Here is a 21,701-nt window from a genome sequence, read left to right as displayed (position 1 = left end):
TTTTACATGGTGCTGAGGATCAAACCCAGTGCCTCATGCATGCTAGGTGAGCACTCTACCACTGAGCCACAACCCCAGCCCACTTGGGAATTTTTTCTGTTTTTTGCAATACTGAAGAATTTTACAGATACACTTGTTTTTTCAATTTCAATTTTTTTTTTTTTTTTTTTTGGTACTGGGGATTGAACACTCAGGGCCACTTGATCACTGAGCTAGGGTCCCAGTCTTATTTTGTATTTTATTTAGAGACAGGGTCTCACTGCTGTGTTGCTTAGTGCCTCACTTTTGCTGAGGCTGGCCTTGAACTTGGGGTCCTCCTGCCTCAGCCTTCTGAGCCACTGGGATTACAGGCATGCATAACCCATGCTGGTTTTTCAATTATTTTTAAAAGAGATAATTTCTACTGATTTGCATCTCCATGGAGATGTAGATTTTGCTGGTTTTTTTGTGTTAACTCTGCATGAGTTTGCTAATAATGTATTGGTAAAGTTTCAAAATAAAATAAAATACAACTTTACGCTCTAGAGAGATTGATTCCAAAGGAATTCTGTACTCAGAGATGGTGGTCACTGCTGAAAAAAAGAGGTACAATATTAGAACTGGAGAACTGAAGTGAAAATATATATTTTAAACTGAGAAAACTCATCTCTTTCCCATATTCAGCTGATAGGAAAAATAGTAGTAGTAAAGACATTGGAGATAATCCCAAAGGCTGGAAGGCAGGAGGATCTCAAGTTCAAAGCCAGCCTCAGCAAAAGCAATGTGCTAAGCAACTCAGTGAGACCTTGTCTCTAAATAAAATACAAAATAGGGCTGGGGAGGTGGCTCAGTGGTCAAGTGCCCCTGAGTTCAATCCCTGGTACTGCTCCCTCCACAAAAAAAGACATTGGAGGAAAATCAACAATTCATAAAATCCACAATAGAAATACGTAAAAATAGCAACTGGTTTTAGATGTCCCCCAGTGAAATGGCCAAGAATGCCTCCAGCAACCCTAAGCAAGCCCTGTGCACATACACTGACCACTAAGGATCATCAGACAACATGGGCAAAACCTCTAACATAAAAAAGACCAACCAACCAACCAACAAACAAGAAATGAACAAAAAAATCAGGAACTATAAAGTGATCTAAAGGTGTGATATAAATTCTAATAAGTATCAGAAGATATCACATCTATAGCATAGATGATCATGAGCCATGTATGAATCTGACTTTTTAAACATGTGTCTGAATTACTTCTACAAAAAAATTAAAGATAATAAATAAAGCAATTATGTGAAATAGGTCTTGTAAGGAAAAAGTTGAAGAATAATCCCAACCAAGATGATATATCTGAAGCCCGGTGTGTCTCACTTCAGGCCAAAGATACCTGGTTTTCTCCCTGAGTCCAAGGGGCACCATGGACCCTGGATGCTTAGAGCAAGATCTTGGACTATTGTGAAAAAGTGTCTCTACATTACTGTTCCCTAGGTTACTGCTACTATTCATTCACAAACACAACAGATGGTTGGCAGAAGTGTTTCATGCTGGAGTTGTACTTTAAAGAAGTTCATCTCTATTGTAAGTGAGGGGGCAATCTCATGTGCATTCCTTTTAAATGTTACTGCTCAATTCAGAGGGAGACCTTGGAATGATTTTGGCAGGAACCCTAGGTCTTTATACCAAGAGACCTGTACCCACAAGTACTCTTGAGGTCTGTGTTGGTGGAAGAAACACTTTTATTTCTCTTCTTAAAAGAAAAACGGCTCACATGGGTCATGATGCTGACCTTCACAAAATGAGAGAAAGGGACGAAATTACAATATGCTGTTGGGCATTTTACCTTTCTCCCTTGTGCTGAATAACCCCAAGACTATAGAAGAGGAGAGAAGACACCACATCCTCAATAGGATACCTAGTCTTCTTGGCAAGGTCAGTCTGTTTTCAATGCAGCTGCTTGTTAGCACATGTATAAATTATAGAAAAATGGGAAATGCCACAGAAGGCTCGCACTCATTATAAGTTCTAGGGCTGGCAAACACCATGGTATATTCTAATAAGCCACACTTCATTTCTTGGTTAAAACAACAACATAGTGGTTATTTTAGAATCATTTCATGAGTGTTGAATTCATTTGATCTTCACCAACTTAATGAAAAGGGATGAATCTATCGGCTACAGAAAGGCGTCTGCCAAGCATTTGACAACAACCAGGACACATAGGGGGAAATGATGGGATTTTGTGTTCGCCCTTATTCAATCAGCCTCAGATATGGAGATCAAAATTATTCTCTCTCACACACACATATGTTTATGCTCGAGGTTCAATCTAATGTCAGCCAACATAAGTTGGAATCCTTGCTGTGCCTCTCACTAAGGCCACAGATGAGTTTGTTTGTTTTCAGTTTCTCTTCACTTGAGGTTTCCAATTCATTGAGGGAAAAGACCTATCAAGTAGGTTTGTAGTTACATCTAGTGATAATAAATGTAAAGTGTTTTGTCCAACATGTTAGGCACTCAAATAGTGATCATTAAAGCAGAGGGAGACCTGGGGGTGTAGCTCAGGGTGCACCATGTACTCAGCATGTGCAAGGCCCTAGGTTTGATCCCCAGTGCCCCAGAGAGATTTGATTTGATGTTTTGTTCTCTTGCAGTACTGACAACTGAACCCAGGGGTTGCTCTTCTCCTAAGCCCCATCCCCAGCCCTTTGTATATATATATTTTTTATTTTGAGACAGGGTCTCACTAAGTTTCCAAGGTTGGCTTTAAACTTGTGACCCTCCTTTCTCAGCCTCCTGAGTTCCCAGGAATACAGGTGTATTCCACCATGCCCAGTTGAGAGATTTAATTAAGAAGAAAAGGAAGGAAGAAAGGAAGGAAGGAAGGAAGGAAGGAAGGAAGGAAGGGAGGGAGGGAGGGAGGGAGGGAGGGAAGGAATGCATCCCCTAAATAATGTTTTGGACACTGATAAATGATATAAAATAAAGAGATTAAGCAACACTAGGTTTAAATATCTCCCTTTTTCCTAGAGGATGTAGGTTGCTTCAGAAATAAACTGGGTTATATACAAACATCAGAACTGACATTTTTAAAGGGCAAGGTTGAAATGAAGAAATGGAAGGTGTGAAGCAGCCTTAGTGCTCACACACTTTTTTCTGATACCCTCCCCTGTTGCATTTCCTATGAAATTGAAAGCTCTTGAAAAGCCAGAATCAAGTCTGACTCTTCTGGGACACCTGGTACCATGCTCAGAAGGATAGGCAGTTGCCTCTACTGAGGTGTTTTCTTCAGCCTCTCTGGGTGGTGAGCAGAATTACAAAATTCATTGTCCTTTTCTTTTACCTAAGTCCTTCTAGGATGCATGAAAGCAAGGCAACAAGGCAGTATGAAAACAAGGAATGATGCTGTGTTCATAAAATAGAAAAAACTGCTTGAAACAGCCAACTTTCCCATGGTGTGTTTGTGTTGGGAGGAAGCCTCCCACACCCTAGGGGCTCTGGGGTACTTCCCACTGTTCTCCTTCTCTTTCATTGCAACACTTAACATCACTATAATTCACCTGTGAACTACTCTGATGATCCAACATAGGATCCAAACCAGGGAAAGGAAGTCAATATTAGTTTGAAATTTTTGCAACAAATGGTTGCACAGAAATAAAAAGTTACACATTGTTTTAGTTCACTTTTTCATCACAGCGAACAAAAGACCTGACACAAACAATTTTAGAGAAAAAGTTTAATCTGGGGCTCATGATTTCAGAAGTCTCATTTCACAGACACTGGTTCATTCCTTAGGACTCGAGGTGAGGCAGAACATCATGAAAAGTGTGGTAGAGGAAGAGGCTCAGGATATGATTTTTAGGAAGTAGAAAGAGACTAAAATCTGATGCTGCTTTGTCAGGATAATGTGGTGGTAAGAAGCACTGAGGGGGACTCCAAGAGTCTATTATAATGGCCATGAATAAAATTTTCAGGAGGCGATGCCTCTTTTATTTCTCAACACTCACTCCCACATACCCTTCCTTTCCAGTTAAAAGGCCAGAGTCCCTTAACTTCTCCTCTCCCATGCTCTTTTCCAGCTACCTTTGATGTCTTAATGATCTCAAGTCATCCTAGGCCAACTCATACCCATTCTTTATCAATTTCTTTCATTCATTCATTCATTCATTCATTTTGGCAGTCACCCACTGTTGGTCTCCTGTTTGATGATAACCCATCATGTGGCAGGCACAAGTAAGCCCTGGGAAAACAGAGAAGAGGAGCAACCCTGTCTATAATACTCAAAGTCCAATTTTAAATACTTAGTGTGCAAATATATACATGCGGAAATTTTGCATCTGCCATTAAGCATCTACAGGATGGTATTAGCTCAGAATCTCTAAAAAACAGAAGCTGAGGAGGGCATCAAAGTGATGATAGTCTATATGAGAGGCAGAAACCTTTAAGCAGTGGTGGTGAAAAAAAGTCTCAGGCAAAATAAAGCAAGTGAGTACAAGGAAAGGAAACAGATGAATAAATGTGTCTTGATAAGTGTTTCCACATTGGCTGTTGTTTCACTGGGAGCTGCTGGGTTGCTTGGTAGGTCCTCTTGCTGGCATGGAAATGCAGAGATTATAGTGATGAACCTCAAAGGGAAGCCCATGTCTCAGAACAGTGTGTGGTGTGGAAAAAGGAGAAGAAAGCCTGGCTCCTTCCTGTGTCTGTATTCCCAATAGTCAAAGTTGATCTCAAGAGGAATAACTTCCCTTGAACTTCTGAATTATCATTTTACCCTTTTGGCCTCCCTTGTGATGCCAGATCCCAAGCACTGTGTTGCATGGTTTCACCAGTTATGAAAGCAGAAGGGCACCTGACTCTGATTGAAAAAAAAAAACCTAGCTAGGGCAGTTGAAGCCTATGAAGCTGCTCAGTTTCTGTTTAAGTCAGTTTTTTCATTGCTGTAACTAAAAGACTTGACATGAACAATTCTAGAGGAGGAAAAATTTATTTGGTGCTCACGAATTCAGAGGTCTCAGTCCACAGATGGCAGATTTCATTGCTCTGTACTGCAGAAAAGGCAGAACATCATGATTGAAGGGTGTGGAGAAGGAAGGAAGCTCATAACATGGCAATCAGGAGGAAAAGGAGAGAAGGCTCTGCTCACCAGAGACAAAATATAAACCACAAAGGCATGCTCCCAGTGATCTACCTAGAATTGCGTTCATTCCATTTAACACATATCCCTGGATTAACCCACTGATTAGGTTACAACTCATACTCATATGTTTGAATCTTTCTGCATTGTCTTACACATGAGCTTTTGGGGGACTCCTTGTTTACAAATCACTACATTATTTGTTTTTTTTTTAGAGCAAACAGGATGCAATTTCCTTCTAGTCTCATCCTTCCTTTTTAAGACATTTTAATCTTTATATCCTTTAGTCTATGCCAACTTGTGATGTCAACCATTGTCTAATGGTAACAGCCCAAACCAAGTTTTCACTACTGCTATGATAGCTAAGAGCTGGCTTCTCCATTCCTTTCCTTCTTGATAGAAATCGGCCAATCAGGTGATCCTGCTGTTCCTTAGTGTCCAGGTCACTTGCTACAATGCCTGTAGTAGCATGTATTTTCTTGATTAAATATAACATATGAGAGTATGTTATGGTTTGGATGTGAGGTATCCCCCCAAAACTCAAGAAGTTTCAGAGAAAGAAATAATCCTCTGATCAGGATTAGCTGAGTAGTAATTAAAGTCTGGAGGGTGTGGCTGGAGGAGGTGGGAATTGGGGCGTGGTCTTGGGTTATGTTTTGAATCTGGCAAGAGAAACCCCCCTCTCTCTCTGCTTTCTGATGTCATGTGAAACACTTCCTTCTGCCACATTCTTCTACTATGATGTTCTGCCTCACCTTGAGCTGTGAGGAATAAAGCTGGCCTTCTATGGACTAAGACCTCTGAAACTGTGAGCCCTTGAATAAATTTTCCCCTCTTCTACAGTTGTTCTGGTTGGTTCCTTTAATCACAGCAGTGAAAAAGCTGACTACAACAGATAATTACTTTTTTTCCCAAAAAAAAAAAACTGAAAGAGGAAAAACAATTTCATGAGGTCTTGAATAGTACTTCTCAAACTTTGTGGCACATAAAAATCACCTGGAACACTTGTTCAAACCTAGGTTCTAGGATACAACTGCACATTCTTATTTCAAGGTCTAGGCTGGTGTTTGATAATTTGTTTTCCAATGAGATTCTAGCTTATGATGATATCAGCTCAGAAGTACTGCTGTTAGAGGAAATGGAATAATCAAATTCCAATAACTTGACTTACTTCCTTACTAACCAGGCAAAAAGGAGTACACTGCCTACAAAAATCTTACAATCTAATGGGAGTAACAGAAAGTAAAAAAAAAAAAGAATTGCAACATGTCATAGTTTGCATTTTAAATGTCCTGCCCCCCAAAACTCCTGTCGTGTTGACTTGGTCCCCAGATTATGACACTGTTGGGAGGGGGTAGAAACTTTAAGGGAACAGCCTGGTTGGAGGATATATGTTATTGGGAGTGTGCCCTAAGTATTTAAAATTGGGCTTTAATACCCACATATGTTGGGAGTCCATCCCTTTCCTTTGTTTGCTCCCTGGGTGCCATGAGGTAAACAGCTTCCCTCCATCATGTGTTTGCACCATGATGTTTTTACCTCAGCACAGACCTAAGAGCAACCAAGTGAAGTGACCACAGATGGACACCTCTGAATTCATGAACCAAACTAAGCTTTTTCTCCCCTGTTAATTTTTCTCCAGCATTTTCTTATGATGAAAATGCCAGTACAGGACTATGTACAAAATACTAATGGGAACAACTTTGCAGAAAAAAAGTATATTTATACTAGATATAGAGGGTGAGCAGTTTTCCAAGTGGAGATGATCATATGTATGATGTAAAAGTGTCACTTAATAGAGGCATAGGGTTATCTACCCACAGCTGATAGGAGGAGTAAAAGATGATTTAGTTCAATTAGACCCTGTAGGGCCCTGTGCTGTGCCTTATCTTAAGGACTAAGAACTTGATCCTGCAGGGAACAGAAGTATCTTTACTGATCTTGGATCCTGGGCAGGAGAGGGCCCAGTTTCCTATACCCTCTTCCACTTCTTCTCGGGTTATTTTTCTCACCCTTGTTTGATTTTTCAACTTTCCTAGTCCAAACATGTATTTTTCACTGATTCCAGCAATTAGTTTTAGAACAATAGTTTTCAAAAATATTCTTTGACTAGTTTGTCACCACCATGTAACACCAAATATGTCCTTAAAAATCAAGGGTGGCTGTTCCTAAGTATTCTGTGGTGGATAGATGCCTGGCAAGTATTCTTGGCTTCCTCCCTCCCTCCTTGAACATGCCTTCTGCTGGGGGCGGGGAGGGGCCTTGCACCCATCCTCAGTCTGACATGCTGTGGCAGAGGTGGAGTGGCCTTGCTGTCTCTGTCTCTCACTGCCCAGGGGCTGTAAATGAGCAGCCAGAAACAAAAACTAGTGCCAGGGAGAAAATGAGCAAAGTGTTAAGAAGCTCCAGGGTGAGAGACTGCTTGTTTTTCCAATTAGTGTGGACTGGTGGTGAGAGCAGTGCTTTGCATTGGCCAGTACTGAGTATTTGTTACTCTACATTTAGTCTTGCTTTTGGGATCAAAATAAGGAACACAGGAAAAGCAACTCTCAGAACTTTTCAGACAACATGTTTGCATGATTCAGATCTTAAAGCCACATCTGTTGTCTCATAATTTTAAGTATCCAGCAGATGCCCTGCTGAGCAGGTGACAGGGAGAGAGGGCTCTTCAATCCCTTTGCTAATGCAGACACCCTGCACACTAAAATCTTCCTTGCTTCATATTGTGACCCTGCCAACCAGGCAGAAGCACATGCCTATCTCATCATTTAACTTTCTTATCAGCTTGTTTTTCTTGTCTCTGACCTCAATTCCTTTTACTAATGGGGAATTCTAACCATATACTAAGGCTATGCAGATGTGGAGTGGGTAAGTTAAAAGAATATGAGCTAGTCTCTGACATCTAGCTTTGGATCATGAGTACAATCTGTAACATCTGTAAGGAAGAATGGTTGAAGGAAATCAAAGGCATTCCAACAGTTTTACTCCTTGTTATGGGTCAACACAAATCGAATGCAGAGATGGCCATGTGAGTTCTGTCCAATTTGTAGTTCATAAAAGATCAGTCACAGCATTTAGCCTGTGAATAATCTGAGTGAAGTCAATCTTTCTGGTCCTCATTTTAGCTAGCTACAAGACAGAGTGAATCATGTTGCCACTTGTAGACCATAGCAGGGTACTGAGATGGGAGTGGCAGGGACTGTGGCAGGGATCGTATGTGAGTTTCATGCCATACAATTTTCAAGGCTATAACTTATTTGAAACAGGTAGGAGCTGAGAAAAGATGATTCTGAGGAGAATTGGAACAGAGAGATTTCAGGAGGGAGTGGCTTTCCCTCCGTCCCCATACAGGAAGTGCAGGAGGGCTTGATGACTTCCACCTGGATGTTAGTTTCTCAACTTCCCCCATCTCAGAATGAGGAGAATATTCAGTGAATATTCAGAGCATTCAGTGAACACTGCAGGATCTAAAGGTTGCCAAGAAAGGATGAAGGTTGATTGACTGAATTACTATTTTATACAACCTATTCCCATATCTTTTTCTTTTCTGTATGACAGAATTCTGCAGAGTGAAGAACAGAGGCAGATTGAAATCACAACTCCCCCATCCCACCCCCAGTCCAGTCCCATTGGGGAGCAAGGAAGGAGGGAAGGATGTCCCCAGGCTAGGAGAAGGAGAGTGCTACATGTCCCCTGTGGTGCCAGGATCAAACCCTCACACATGCTAGGCCAGTGCACTGGACCTCCTTTATGAGGATACTAATCCCATTCACAAGGGCTCTGCCCTTACACTCTAATCATGTTCTGAGTGTCTTCTACCTCCCCATCCCATCACTTTGGACATTGGAATTTCAACAAATGGATTTTGAGGAGGGCATAAACACACCACAGCAAGGCAGCAATAAGACATCTGAAGGGCAGGCTCTTTTTATGCACAAGTACTCTGGTGGACCTAAGGAACTAGGACCCCAAACCAGAGTTCCTGCCTCAGTGTATAGACCTGGTAAACCACATGGATAACAAGGAAGCCAAGAGCTGAGGGACTGTAAGGATCCAAAGCAGCTGGAGAAACACAAATGACATACGCTTTCTCCAATTAGACTAGAGATGAGAGCTTGGAGTAATTAGTTTTAGAACAATAGTTTTCAAAAATATGAATCAATGACAGAGGTGGGAATTCCAAACAGTCTGACAGGATGGGGACACAGAAACCAAACTGATTGATCTAAAAGAAATCAAGCAGTATTTTCTATACACCCAAATTCATGGACTAATATATCCCTTACAGTGAGTTTGACATGAAGCATTTGGAGATCTCAGAAGGGCTGTGGGGAAGACATTTCTGCAATCAGAAAGCAAGGAAAGCACAAGTTATAGGATTGGTACTCCACAGCCACAGGGTAAATGGGTTCTTTTTTTCGGGGGGAGTGGGGGCTTTCTGGGTTTGTTTAGAATGCTTTACTGTTGTGGGTTTAAAGCTGCATCCTGGGGAAAGGTTTCTAGGTAAGAGATCTGAACTTGGGTAGGCTAAACACACTCAAATTAACCATCTTTGAACTTGGACAGCCTCAACACACCTACATTAGCCTTGAACAGCAAAGAGAATGAGTAGGGAAAAGAAAGGAACTGGTTTGTTTTTTACATCTCTTTGTGTCACTTTATGGTGAAGGGCCATGAGGAATGGAACTTGAGTTTAAGTTAAAAAAAAGTTCCCTAGAAGACATAGTGGCCACCATTTGGCTTCAGTGACTGTCACCCTTTGCCATGGCAGGAGGAAATATTAAAGTGGTCATAGTAGATCATTCTGCTAAATTACCCTTATTCTGCTGGTGATGGTTTGAGCACTATCTGGGGAATAAATGTTTGTGATCTTCACTTACACTCATCATGAGAAATAAATTCTTTTGACATTCACAAAAAATACAGACTGTGAGAAATAGGCAAACAGTTTTTCATTAGCAATGAGATAGAAAACTATAAACTCCTTTCATTTAGGATCTAACAGGCTCCAAAACAACTTGAACATTTTTAAAATATTAAGTTAAAATCTCTAAGATCTCCAAATATCTTGATTATCAGGTTGCCTTGTAGCCTATATAGCTGTGGGCTCTGTATTCACAATTCAATTAACCCAGATAGAAAAAAAAAATTCATGTGTACAGAACATCTGTACTTTTTTTTTGGTCACTATTCCCTAAATAACATAGTATAAAAACTATTTACATAATTTGCATTATATTAGGTACTATACATAATCTACAGATTATTTAAAGCATACGGGATGATATGCATAGGTTAAAGGCAAGTACCACACTATTTTATAAGGGACTCAAGCATCCTTAGATTTTGATATCAGCAAAGGATCATGGATAATGAACAATGATGATACATCCATTACCAATTTGGTGGCTTTAGTCAACACATATTAAGAACCTACTGTGTCTTAGACATAGTTTAAGTGCTAGGAATATACTAATAAGCAAAGAACTTGCCTTATGAGTTGAGTTTTGGCAGGAGAGACAAACAGCTATGCATATCAATTTTGGATAAACATTATAAATAAAATAAAGCAGAGTTAAGGGGGTAAGGTGATAGAATAGGGGATGCTATTTTACATAAGATAATTAGGAATTGACCTTAGAACCTGTCAACCTCTCTGTTGCTATCCCTCAATTTCTCCTGATGTCCCAAGTTAATTTGTACCTCAGGGATTTTGCAAATAATCTTTCCACTGTCTTGATCTCTTCCTCTTCCTATTAACTCTTTTTTTCCAGTTACCTCCCATAGTCCCTCTTATGTTATCCCCAGAACCCTTCCTCCAGAAAGCCTTCTCTGGCTGTCAAAACAAGTCAATTTCAGGTTCCCTCTGAATCGTGGCACTGACCTTCATTATGTTGAGCACAATAATAAGGACATGTGCATTTAATCATTTAATGCCTTTGTCTCCTCCAGACTATAAGCTCCATTAAAGCAAACACTGCATTTCTGTTTATTGTTGAATACTTAGAAGCATGGAGTTTGCAGATAGGTATCCAACAAATAATTGTTGAATGTCCAAGAAATTTTCAACATGAAAGAATAATGTTAAGCATGGAAAGTGCCTTCTGGAGAGTGCCTTTTTAGAAAACACTGTGCTTGATCTTATAGGCCATATATATAATGTTGGGAAATATTTTGTGTAGCAAAGTAATCAACAAAATTTGGTTTCATTTGGTTATGAATATCAATACTAACTTACGATGTCCCTATCCTTTTATTTTAACAATGTTCAATACTTTTGGACATGTGTGCAGACTGAACTACAACCTAAAACCAATAATTATTATTTGTAAAAGATCAAGTCATAAATAGGCAGAGTCAACCCATGCTTTTATTTTCATTGCATATAAAAATTTCATATAAAGATATTGATGTACAGTACTATCCCCATGGGCTGTAAGAGAGGCTAAGAAAACCACTAAAAGAATCATCATTTGTAATGCTCACGCACAATTTACCACTCTGAAAACATATCCAAAGAAATAAAATTTAAAAAGAACTAAAATAAGTAAGGATGTAGTTTGTAATTATAGTGTTCCCTTTGTACTGTTTAAAACAAAAGTAATTAAATTCCTTTGGGCCAGGGATGCTAAAATCTACAGTTTGTGTCAAAAAATAAAATAAAATAAAATAATAGGAGGCTCATTTTTCCTAGAAAAACAATCTCTCCTTTCACTGATGAGTCACATGTTCCAAGGGCTGGGCAGCTGTGGGAGGTTTCCACATTATACACTGGGGAGTTTTCATAGCTTTCAGGAGATGGCCATTGTACAAAGTTAAATGTAATAATTCTAAGTGGATATAAGTTTTGCAGAAATAAATTTTAGATAACAGTGAATCTTTTATGCTATATGAATTAGCATCACAAAAATGGTGTTTAAATTGATGTGGGTTTACATACATATAAAAAAATTTGGTTGATTTTAATCAAAGAAAAATTTTAAGGTTAAAAAAAGGACTTTCTCTATATGATACAGTCTCTTAACATGACTGAAAGCTAATGAAACAGATAACTAACCAAGATGAGTGACACATGGCTCCAGTTTCAAATCAAGTTCATTTCCCTATGAATTTGTGGAAGCCAAAAGATTTTCAATAATCACTGGACAAGAATATATTTCCCCAGTAGTGTCTGAAAGTAAAAAAATCCATCAAATATAACTAGCTGAAGTAGCTCCTTATCTACATCTGGAATTAATTATCACACATGCAGTGTCACTCCTTGGCAAGAAGTACCTACAAGCTTCCATCTTGAAAGGGTTCCAAGATGTGTCAGAGGTGTTTTGACTTTATAAAATCCAGCTACTTCCAGAAATCCAATCAATTGAAAGCTTGGATATAAATGCTCTGCCCTAGCCCCACCATTACCTTATTTAGAAATGCAGCAAAACAGAAGAAAATATTGATTAAAGTTAAGGCACAGCCCTGGGACCAAAGACCTGCAGCTATGTTATTTAAATTTATATATCTTTATGTATTTTATAGTTTTCTTGAATCTTCCATAAACAAGCTCTAAGGTGACAAGACTATATTAAAGGAGAAAAGAAAAATGTACAAGGAGCATGTATACACACCATTCATTCTCTCACCAAGAGTTTCCAAATATATCAACACCATCCTATCACGGGATGATGTTTTAATAAAAACTGATAATTTACAATTAACATTACAGTATGTACATTGCAATAAATACATGGTTGTAAACAGACAAACAAGACTGTATTACAGGTAAGGTCATTTGGTGAGAAAAAATGCATGGCACAAAAAATAAATATGCATTCAAAAATTATCATAAAGCTTTCTGTAAAATCTATTTCATTCAAGTTTTTTCTTTCCTCATCTGTAATTTGTTCTATCTACATTATTTTCTTGTGAATTTTAACTGATGCAAAAGAAAACAAAGTTAAAACAGAATTATTGTGTTCAGTAACTTGCAAGCTGAAATGTACTCGTTTTATGCAAACTTGGACATAATTTTTTCCCCATACAGCACCCAGATATTGCATTTTCTTATGGTGTTTTAGGAAATGTAAAGCCACTTGTAAAACCTTCTTTTTAAAGCAGTGTGTATTTCTGAAGCACACTTTGGAGAGAAAGAATGGGGGGTGGGACATACAGGAGGGAGGGAGAGAGAGAGAAGGGAGAGGACAAACAGATTGTACAGTGCATTAGTCTCTAATTCTTGGATATTATGCCTTTGCTACAATTTGATTGTCCATTGGTGGGTATCTTTATAACATGGGACCATTAAAAAGCAGAAAACTGTTGGGGGAAAGCCTCTATTAGTGCAGTTAAAAACCCTTTCAGGTCTGGATTTTTTTTTACATATTGCTGTTTATTTTTTCCATTATTAATATTCTAGGCACTCTGAGAGGGAAATGCCAAGTGAAGGGAGAAAAAGGAATGAATTAGAGTGATTTGGAAAGAGGAATAAACTAGACATTTTGCTTTCCCTTTTAGGCCTCTAATAGGAAAAATAAAATTAAAACAGGATTAAGTTCTCAAATATTCTTGTGAAACTAATTGGTCAAACATAGACCTCTATGTGCAAGATACCGGTCTATCTTTACAAGGGCAAAAGGGTGGAAGTGCAATAATTAGTTGATTCCTCTTCTGTACTATCTAAAAGATCAGAGACATACTTTTTCTATCAAAGGCTGTAAGCATCACTTGGATCTCAGGAAATTAAAACAGGGACTATCTTCAGCCTGGATTAGTTTCCTGGCTGATAACTTTGTTCTGCAGTCCCCAGATGGCTCCATGAGAAGTTCCAAATGTTAATGTTTTTAGGGTTGTAATTTTTCCTAATGTTTCATGTATTTTCTGTTTAGTCAGATCTCTCTTTTAGTCTCTATCTTAATTTTTGGATATCAATGTGAAAGTGGATTATGTGAGCTCCAAACTCTTCACAGTAAAGGTAAACCCTTTTTTTAAGAACTGACGTGGGAAGAAAGGTCAAACTAAACAGATGCTTCACGAGTCTAGCTGCTATCAGAAGAAGATACTGGGAATTCATCTTTAATATTAAAATACAGTTCCAGGAGCTAAAATCAGCCAAGAGTGATCTCTATTTTTTTATTTAGGTAGAATCTTTTTACCAATCCAGTACTTTAAACTATATCATACCCTCTGGTGCTAGTACCATCATCAACTGCTTCTTCTTCAGCATGTTTAAGGAAAGTAGTTCCCTCCTTCAAGACATAATTATAGATCAATGAAAACTGGTAAAGCAGTGCCTACATGTTACATGGCTATCCATTAAGAATGAGTAGCTGCTACATCTTAAGACAACTGCTCAAGGATACTCCTCACATAGTTCTTAATTGCATGGCAAAATCATAAAAGCCAAAGAGAACTTAGTTGTACTGGTGTTTGATAATGTATTCAGTTACTATTCTTAAAATCTGTGTGGTTAGCTGTACACTTTTCTCTATAACCTCAGAGTGAAAGCTAGTCATGACATACAGCTCTCATGGTAGAAAATGAGTGCTAACCCTAACTTGACTACCTGTTTCTTTTCATCCATCAGAATGGAGATAATAGATTTGATAAGACCCCATCTAGTGAACATGGACAGAAGTTCAAACACACATTAAATAATAAAGCAGCACAAGGGGGAAAATTTTTTCTTAATATAACTGGCAATAATAATAAAAATGAGCACACAATGTGTGGGTTATTAGAAGGACATGCAGTTATGAAATGCATGTCTCTTGACAGAGCAAAAAGTCATCAGAAGACACTAAGTAGGAAAATATCTAAAAAAGACAGACCATTTTAGCTACTGGGTATTTATATATCTCCCATTTGCTTCAGACAACACCAACTGATGATTGAGTTTCTATGAGACTTAAGACACATTTGATATAACACACATCAAAGTATTACAGAACAAATATTCACTTTGCACACTGTGAAGAAAAACATTGGTGGAGAGCAACTCTGCTTATCTAGAAAGAGTGAGATAAAAAGCAAATGAAGACTTACAAAAGGGTTTCCAGCAACATAAAGTTGTATTTTTGTTTTAAAATATGGAAGTTGTTGGTATATAAAACAATGAATAACTACAAATCAGTTAATTTCTATGAACTATAAGGTGCAAGTAAAATTTGTAAATTAGATTTATCCAGTGTAGCACAGATTTGTACTGAAAACTTGCAAGTTACTCCTTAGAAAAAAATAATAACCAGTGGAAGATGAAGTTCTGAACATAGTTTTTAAAATATAATACCTCAATACATTTAATAATAAAAGTAAGCTCTACAAAAAATCTGTTTTACATATCATAAAAAATGTAGAGGTGAGTGCATCTCACTGAACCACACTATTCAGTCATGTATCAGGAAGAATTGAAATTAGAAAATTATGTAATTTCTGTGGCTCATCCTTCTCCTGGAAACAGACTCATGCTGTATCCTATTTGTGACATTTTTTGTTGCTCCATCTACTAAGTTCACTCCATCCATGTAATGCCTTCTTTCTTCCAAAAAAATATTGCAAACAAATAAAAGAAACCCCAAATCCAATCTACTACTGGGCTGCCTGATGAGCCACTCTCCCTTGAAAACATTTTGGAATTGATTTTATCTGCTTTGTCAGCTCTCCCAAGCTGAAATTCTGTTAAAACGTTGTTCTCGAAGATATCCCCCTTGCTCTGATGACATGGAGGTGAAGAAACTGGTTATGATATTCCTGAGCGCCAGACTGAGTAGTCAAGGTCAGTTTTGTTCAACAAACGTCCTGGCAGATGAGAGTGAGGTGTGACCATGGTTGTGGCATGTGACATGCACTTTGGAAACAATTTTCTACTTAAAAAAAAAAAGGCATGGCAGTCTCTGTACTGTTACGTGTCAGGAGAACAATCATTTATTACAGGAGCTTCCGGCTGGCTTTCCTCTTCTCCTACTGCCTCCTCTTCCACCTGTTCATCAAGGGGAATTTCAGTAGACTTCGAGTCTTGAGTACACAGAGTCTTGGAGTCACTGCAGCTAGTGTCTTCTTCGACTTGACTTCCACTGTCCTTTTCGGTGTCTGACTCACCATCTCCCTCTAAAGTTAGTTCAAACTGGAATTTCTCTGTTTGACCTGCCGGCCCTCTTCTTGGTCATCAGGTGCAGGAGAGGGGCTCTGAGGAATTGTGCTCTGCTACCATTCACGATTGTCCTCCAAAGTGTCCAAAATATCCTGGGCATCAAGATGTACAAGGTCTGCCCATGTCTCCCAGAGAGGATGAACAATATAGTCTATTAAGCCCACCTAGTTAAAAAAAAGAAATCCAATATGAGCAGTCCAATTGGACTAAGAGACCATTAAAAAGATTAAGTAGATCATGGCCCACAAATATAACAGCAATCAGAATACTACTAACCTTAGTTTGGTAAAATAGTCATTATTTGAGATAAGAGACCATATAAAAGTGTTGTTTCTAGCTGGTGAAAGTTTCTAGCCTCTAGAATGATTAGTAGTTCAAGAATATGTTCACAATGCAAAAACATTTTCAGTTATTTACATGGCAGGATATGGGGTCTGGAACTTATTTTAGAATAAAATGTGAATCTAGATAACTGAAATAAACAAATACTCTATGTACATGAACATGGTTATAATGAATAAACAGAATGCCACACCAGTAGAAGCATGGCTATGTAAATCTAAGTTCTACAATTGCAGGTTTTCTATATCATAAGTGGTAAGGTGAAACTGATTCTGTCAAAATCAAATAATTTTAAAAGCCCAAGAAAACACTATGAGTAAACAAATGCTAGCTGCATCTTTCTTCTCTTGGAAGGCTTTCTGTGTCATGCATTACCTGTGATTTTTCCGCAGATGCATTGTGCTTGTCACACATGGGACTTATCTCCATGCCACGCTCCCTCTCTCGGTCTCCTTGGCGGAAGAACTCCTCCAGTATCAGGTCTGTCCACTGGTGGTACAGTTGGAGAGGCTTTGTGGGGTTGCTCAGGTCTGTACAGTGCACCATGTTCTGAAGGACCTAAAGTAGACAGAGGAATTCTCTACTCAGCACTTGCTCCATTTTTTTTCAAACTAGAAATTCAAGTCGGATGACTGTGACACTTAAAAATACACGTAGTGTAAGATTTATTTCAAACAGCTCAACCAAGATGTGTCTGTGTGTGGTTCACACTTGTGTAAATAGTTCCAAATTATGCCACTTCTACTACATCTAAGTATCACAGGAGAAGCTGTTTATGAGTGTGGTTAATGAAATTCAGGCCTCCTTATGTGGATGGTTTTGGGGAGGTTTTAGATGTTTTTGTTTTTGTTTTTTAAATATATGGGCAACTAAAAAGAACAGTAAGTTTCTACCTGGTTAATTCTCAGGATGAGAGTATGGGTAAAAATCCTGCCTGTAGTTACTGAAAGTATAAGATGGGAGAAATGAATTTTATCAAAGCAGAATACACAGACACATGTGCATGTGTACACAAACACACACAAACACACAACACAAAATCAAATAATGATTTACCTGAATCCTGTCAAAATAGTTATCAAGAAGAAGAACCCCAGAACTTGTCACTTTCTTAGTTTCAACCATAGTTTTCAAATCAGCCAGTAGACTCATGTGTTTTGACATGTCTGTTGCAAGTACCTTAGAAGATAAAGAATATTTTATTAAGTCCAAAGGGAAAAGTCAGAATTTGCATATGAAAACTTTTTTTTTCCAGAATGTGAAAAGGAAGGAAAACTACTATGACTTCTAATGGCAGTTATGGAAATGAATCCTTCTAGGGGCACAATCTTTTCCCTTTGCCAACGACTCTTGGAAACCTAGCTAATTATGTACACTATGCAGAAACATCAGGCACTGACCACAACTTTCCTGGTGAAAACATGATGGTATCTCTGAGGATAAGATATCATCACACATTTTAAAGTTTTTTCATTCCCTGGATTAGAAAGTGGTTATTGGACTACAATGAGTGATTTAAGGTTGGTCACAGACCACTTCAGAAATAGTATTCTGGTTAATTTTCTGCTTATCCAAGATAAATAATTCCTTTCTCTATATGTACAAAGCAAGTAATTTTTTAGAAACAAGATATTTTTCTATGTCTCATAATCACTCTGAATAATACACATAGAGAAAATAGTAAAATCATGTATATCTCTAATTGGATGGAAAAAGACAGGGGATATTCAAGTGATAGCCCAAGCCCTCTATTTTTGCTTATTCATCTTTTTCTGTCTGCCATGTGGAGCTCAGAAAATAAAAGCTGAATAATGAGGTTCAACTATTATTATTCTTAAATCCAAACTGTTAAAAATAGACAACCTATTACAGAATAGCACTTCCAGCAACAGATGCAGCTTCTAGAACATAAAGAGCCATAGAAGTTTGGAAATACACATGCTTTTACCTAATATTCTCATTCTCACGTTTGAATTTTTTTAGACTACTTTCATCACATTTTTTTTGCTTTTGTTAACTACTTACAATGTCAATGACCATTTTCCTTAAAGATTGTCTTTGCTTTTTGGTCAAATTCTGAAAAATGTCACAGTTTTCTTCCTGTAGCAACTTAAAGCCCACGCCAAATGATGGTTCTCTAAGACAGAAGAGTCATTATACATCAAGGCAAGTTCAGAGTCTGAAAGGAAAAAAGCAGATGATCACCAGAGCTGTTTAATTAGAGCTTATTTTTAAAGTTTTATGATACTTTGGGTTTAGGATACAATTTCCCCTAAACTTCTCTGCCACCCTTACCATTACATGATAATAACAAGAAGAAAATACATTGAATAATGAAGGACCAGAAATAACACTGGAACCTTTAGGAGTGGACTCCAATGTTACTGACACGTGGAGGGGCATTTCACTCTGTGGGCCTCAGCTGCCTCCAGACCTGATAAACTCAGCGGAATATGGAATTATTCTTAACATAGCAACATGTCTACAGCATAAGGTCTTATATTCCTGATAATTATGGATTCTCTGCCCTACAACTTTTATGTGAGGATCATGCAATGCCAAGAAGTGTAGCAAAAAGTCTTGAGCCGTGAACTCTAGTAGTGAATCAGGAAATGATAAACATGATCCATTCAGTACCTGGCACACACTAATAACTATATAAAGCATTCTCTATTTTATTGAGGGACCATGCATTTCTTTACAAATCCAAAGCCACAATTTTATTACAGAGAGACTAATTATGCTCATTTGTAAGAACAAGAGTAAATTACAACATTCTCAATATAATGCTACTAATGAAGGCATAAAGACCATTTAATCTATTTCTCAGTCTTCACTGGCATGGGGGTAGAGGGTGGGAAGGTACTACCACTTAACTGAGGTCATGTACTTCATTTGGCAGACACAGACTAAGTGCATGTTCTCAATAATATAACAAAATACTGAATGATAGGAGTTGGCTCAGGCAATTATGCAAGCCAGTGAGGACATCATCTGCAAGCTGGAGAAGCAGAAAAAGCCAGTGGTATAATTCATTTCTAGTGTGACCACTGAGAACTGGAGCATGGGGAGACTGGTATAAATTCTCTCTGGTAACCAGAAGCACTGATGTCCAAAGGCAGGAGAATATGGATATCCTCGCTCAAACAGAAAGTGAGTTTGCCTTTCCTCCACCTTTTGGTTTCATTCAGGCCCTCAATGGACTGAGTGATGCCTATTGCACAGGTGAGGGGAATCTTCTTTACTCCACTTACTGATGTAAATGCTAATCCCTTCTGGACACACCCTCAAAGACACACGGGAAAGAATATTTACCAGCCATGTTGGCAACCCTTAGCCTAGTCGAGCCACACATAAAATTACCCATCACAAGGTTTACCCCTTGCCAAACTGGTACCTATATGCATTTCCTTAAGCTGTATTTAGTCTCCAAATAAAGACAATAATAAGGTCACAATTCCACCTAACATGGTACAATTATGAACACAGTACCCCTTCTCCATAAGAGGTAAAGCTCTAGAATGATGTTTACTCTTCTTGTGATATTCCACAACTTAAATACTACGATGCAAAACTAACAATACCTTAAAACTAATGTAAAGTCAAAACATCTTATATTGCATGATGAGGGAAAAGGAGGAAAAACAAAGAAAATTTCCCAATATAAGTATATTTACATACACAAAGGTGTACTCATGATGATTAGAGTCCTCATTTCTATAACTGGTCTTGTGCTCATAGCTGGTTAATTATAACCACATTCTCCTTTTACTCATTCTTTATCACTTTTGTCTTTAGAAAGTACCTAGTCATGTTTTTTTTCTACTGGGTTGACCCAAATCTTCACTCCTGTGAAGGGCCATTAGTATTTCCACCTGGATTGGGTTGTTGTAGTTTCCTATTGACCTAACTCACAATGGCATAGTAATGTAAGAGATACAATAAAAACTGTCCTGCATTCCACACACACATTCTTCCCTACCTACACTGTGGAGTAATAACCCAGTTTCCCCTTGACAGTCCACATCAGTCCTCACAGTTAACACTGTAACTCCTTTCTTGGTTTCTTCTTCATTTGGAGACATAAAAAATCTAAAGGGGAATTCCTTCTAGGTCAGTGAATTATTGTTATGCTTTCTAGTCATTACTCCCTATGGAATTAAGACCTATGGGCCACAGAGCATAATGTTGCCAGAAGAGAAAACAAAATTTTGCCTGTGGGGTAACTAGAGATAATAGTGAATAGTGCTACTTCCATGTCCATCTTTGATTTCCAGACTTGTGACTCTTGGTTATGGGAGAAGTAGCATTAGATACTGAACACTGGTTTTGATTACATATGGCCTTCTGGAACACTTTGTCCCAGGCCTGAAAGGTATTGTCACCTGGCTGGTGCTGCAACCGAGGCTTCAAAAGGCCATTCCACCATTCTAATCAAGCCATAATCTGCTGAATCATATGGCTCAAGTGGCAGAATAACCTGCACAGCAGCCTGCACTTCTGCAGAACCTTCTCTTATTCTGTGCCCCCACACAAAACCAGCAACTCTTTAGATCACTCGGCTGGAATAACACACCCAAACAAGTAAGTTTCCTCCGAAATCCTAACTGGTACTAGGCATTGTGCCTTCTTCATAGTTGTAGGAGGAGCCAGATGTAACAATTTATCCCTCTTCTTAGAAGAGATATCTTACCATGCCCCATACCACTGGATCCTTAGAAATTTCACTAAGGCAGAAGGCCCTTGAATTTTATTTGGATTTATTTCCTAATCAATGTCCTCAATTTTCCAGTAGACATCCTGGGAAGCTGGGAGCTCATTTTGCATTGTATTTAGCCAATAACAGGAGAAGGTTCTGCCTTTGATTTCCAGCAATTTCAGCCCTGCAGCTACAGAGGAGAGGGCTGGCACACCTAGAAGCACTTAGTCCACTGATGGTGGTGCTTGATCTGGGAATTCAAATCCTCAAGCTCATCCCTTTACTCCACCACTTGATTCACTGACATCAGGAGTAACCAATCAATGTTATTACATTCCTTGGTTTCCTAAAAATGTGTGAGAGTATCATATGCAGAATCACTTTGCTCCTTGCTTCAAATGTAAGTAGTTGATTG

The 21,701-nt window shown here is 38.5% G+C and overlaps 1 pseudogene across 1 annotated transcript in view; it reads right to left on the bottom strand.

Moving 5' to 3' along the window:
* Positions 1 to 15,517: 15,517 nt before the first annotated feature.
* The window catches only part of LOC144365714 (3',5'-cyclic-AMP phosphodiesterase 4D-like), a 169,628-nt pseudogene continuing 163,444 nt past the window's right edge, over positions 15,518 to 21,701 (bottom strand). Inside the window, exons 10-13 of the transcript XR_013424507.1 lie at positions 18,613 to 18,766; positions 17,644 to 17,766; positions 16,963 to 17,145; positions 15,518 to 16,409 (exon numbers count right to left, since the gene is read on the bottom strand). The product of XR_013424507.1 is annotated as a 3',5'-cyclic-AMP phosphodiesterase 4D-like (transcript). The remainder of the gene's footprint in view (positions 16,410 to 16,962; positions 17,146 to 17,643; positions 17,767 to 18,612; positions 18,767 to 21,701) is intronic.

This window comes from Ictidomys tridecemlineatus, chromosome 7, assembly GCF_052094955.1.
Source record: "Ictidomys tridecemlineatus isolate mIctTri1 chromosome 7, mIctTri1.hap1, whole genome shotgun sequence".
NCBI classification, from domain to species: domain Eukaryota; kingdom Metazoa; phylum Chordata; class Mammalia; order Rodentia; family Sciuridae; genus Ictidomys; species Ictidomys tridecemlineatus.
This window is presented reverse-complemented; position numbering and strand designations above follow the sequence as displayed.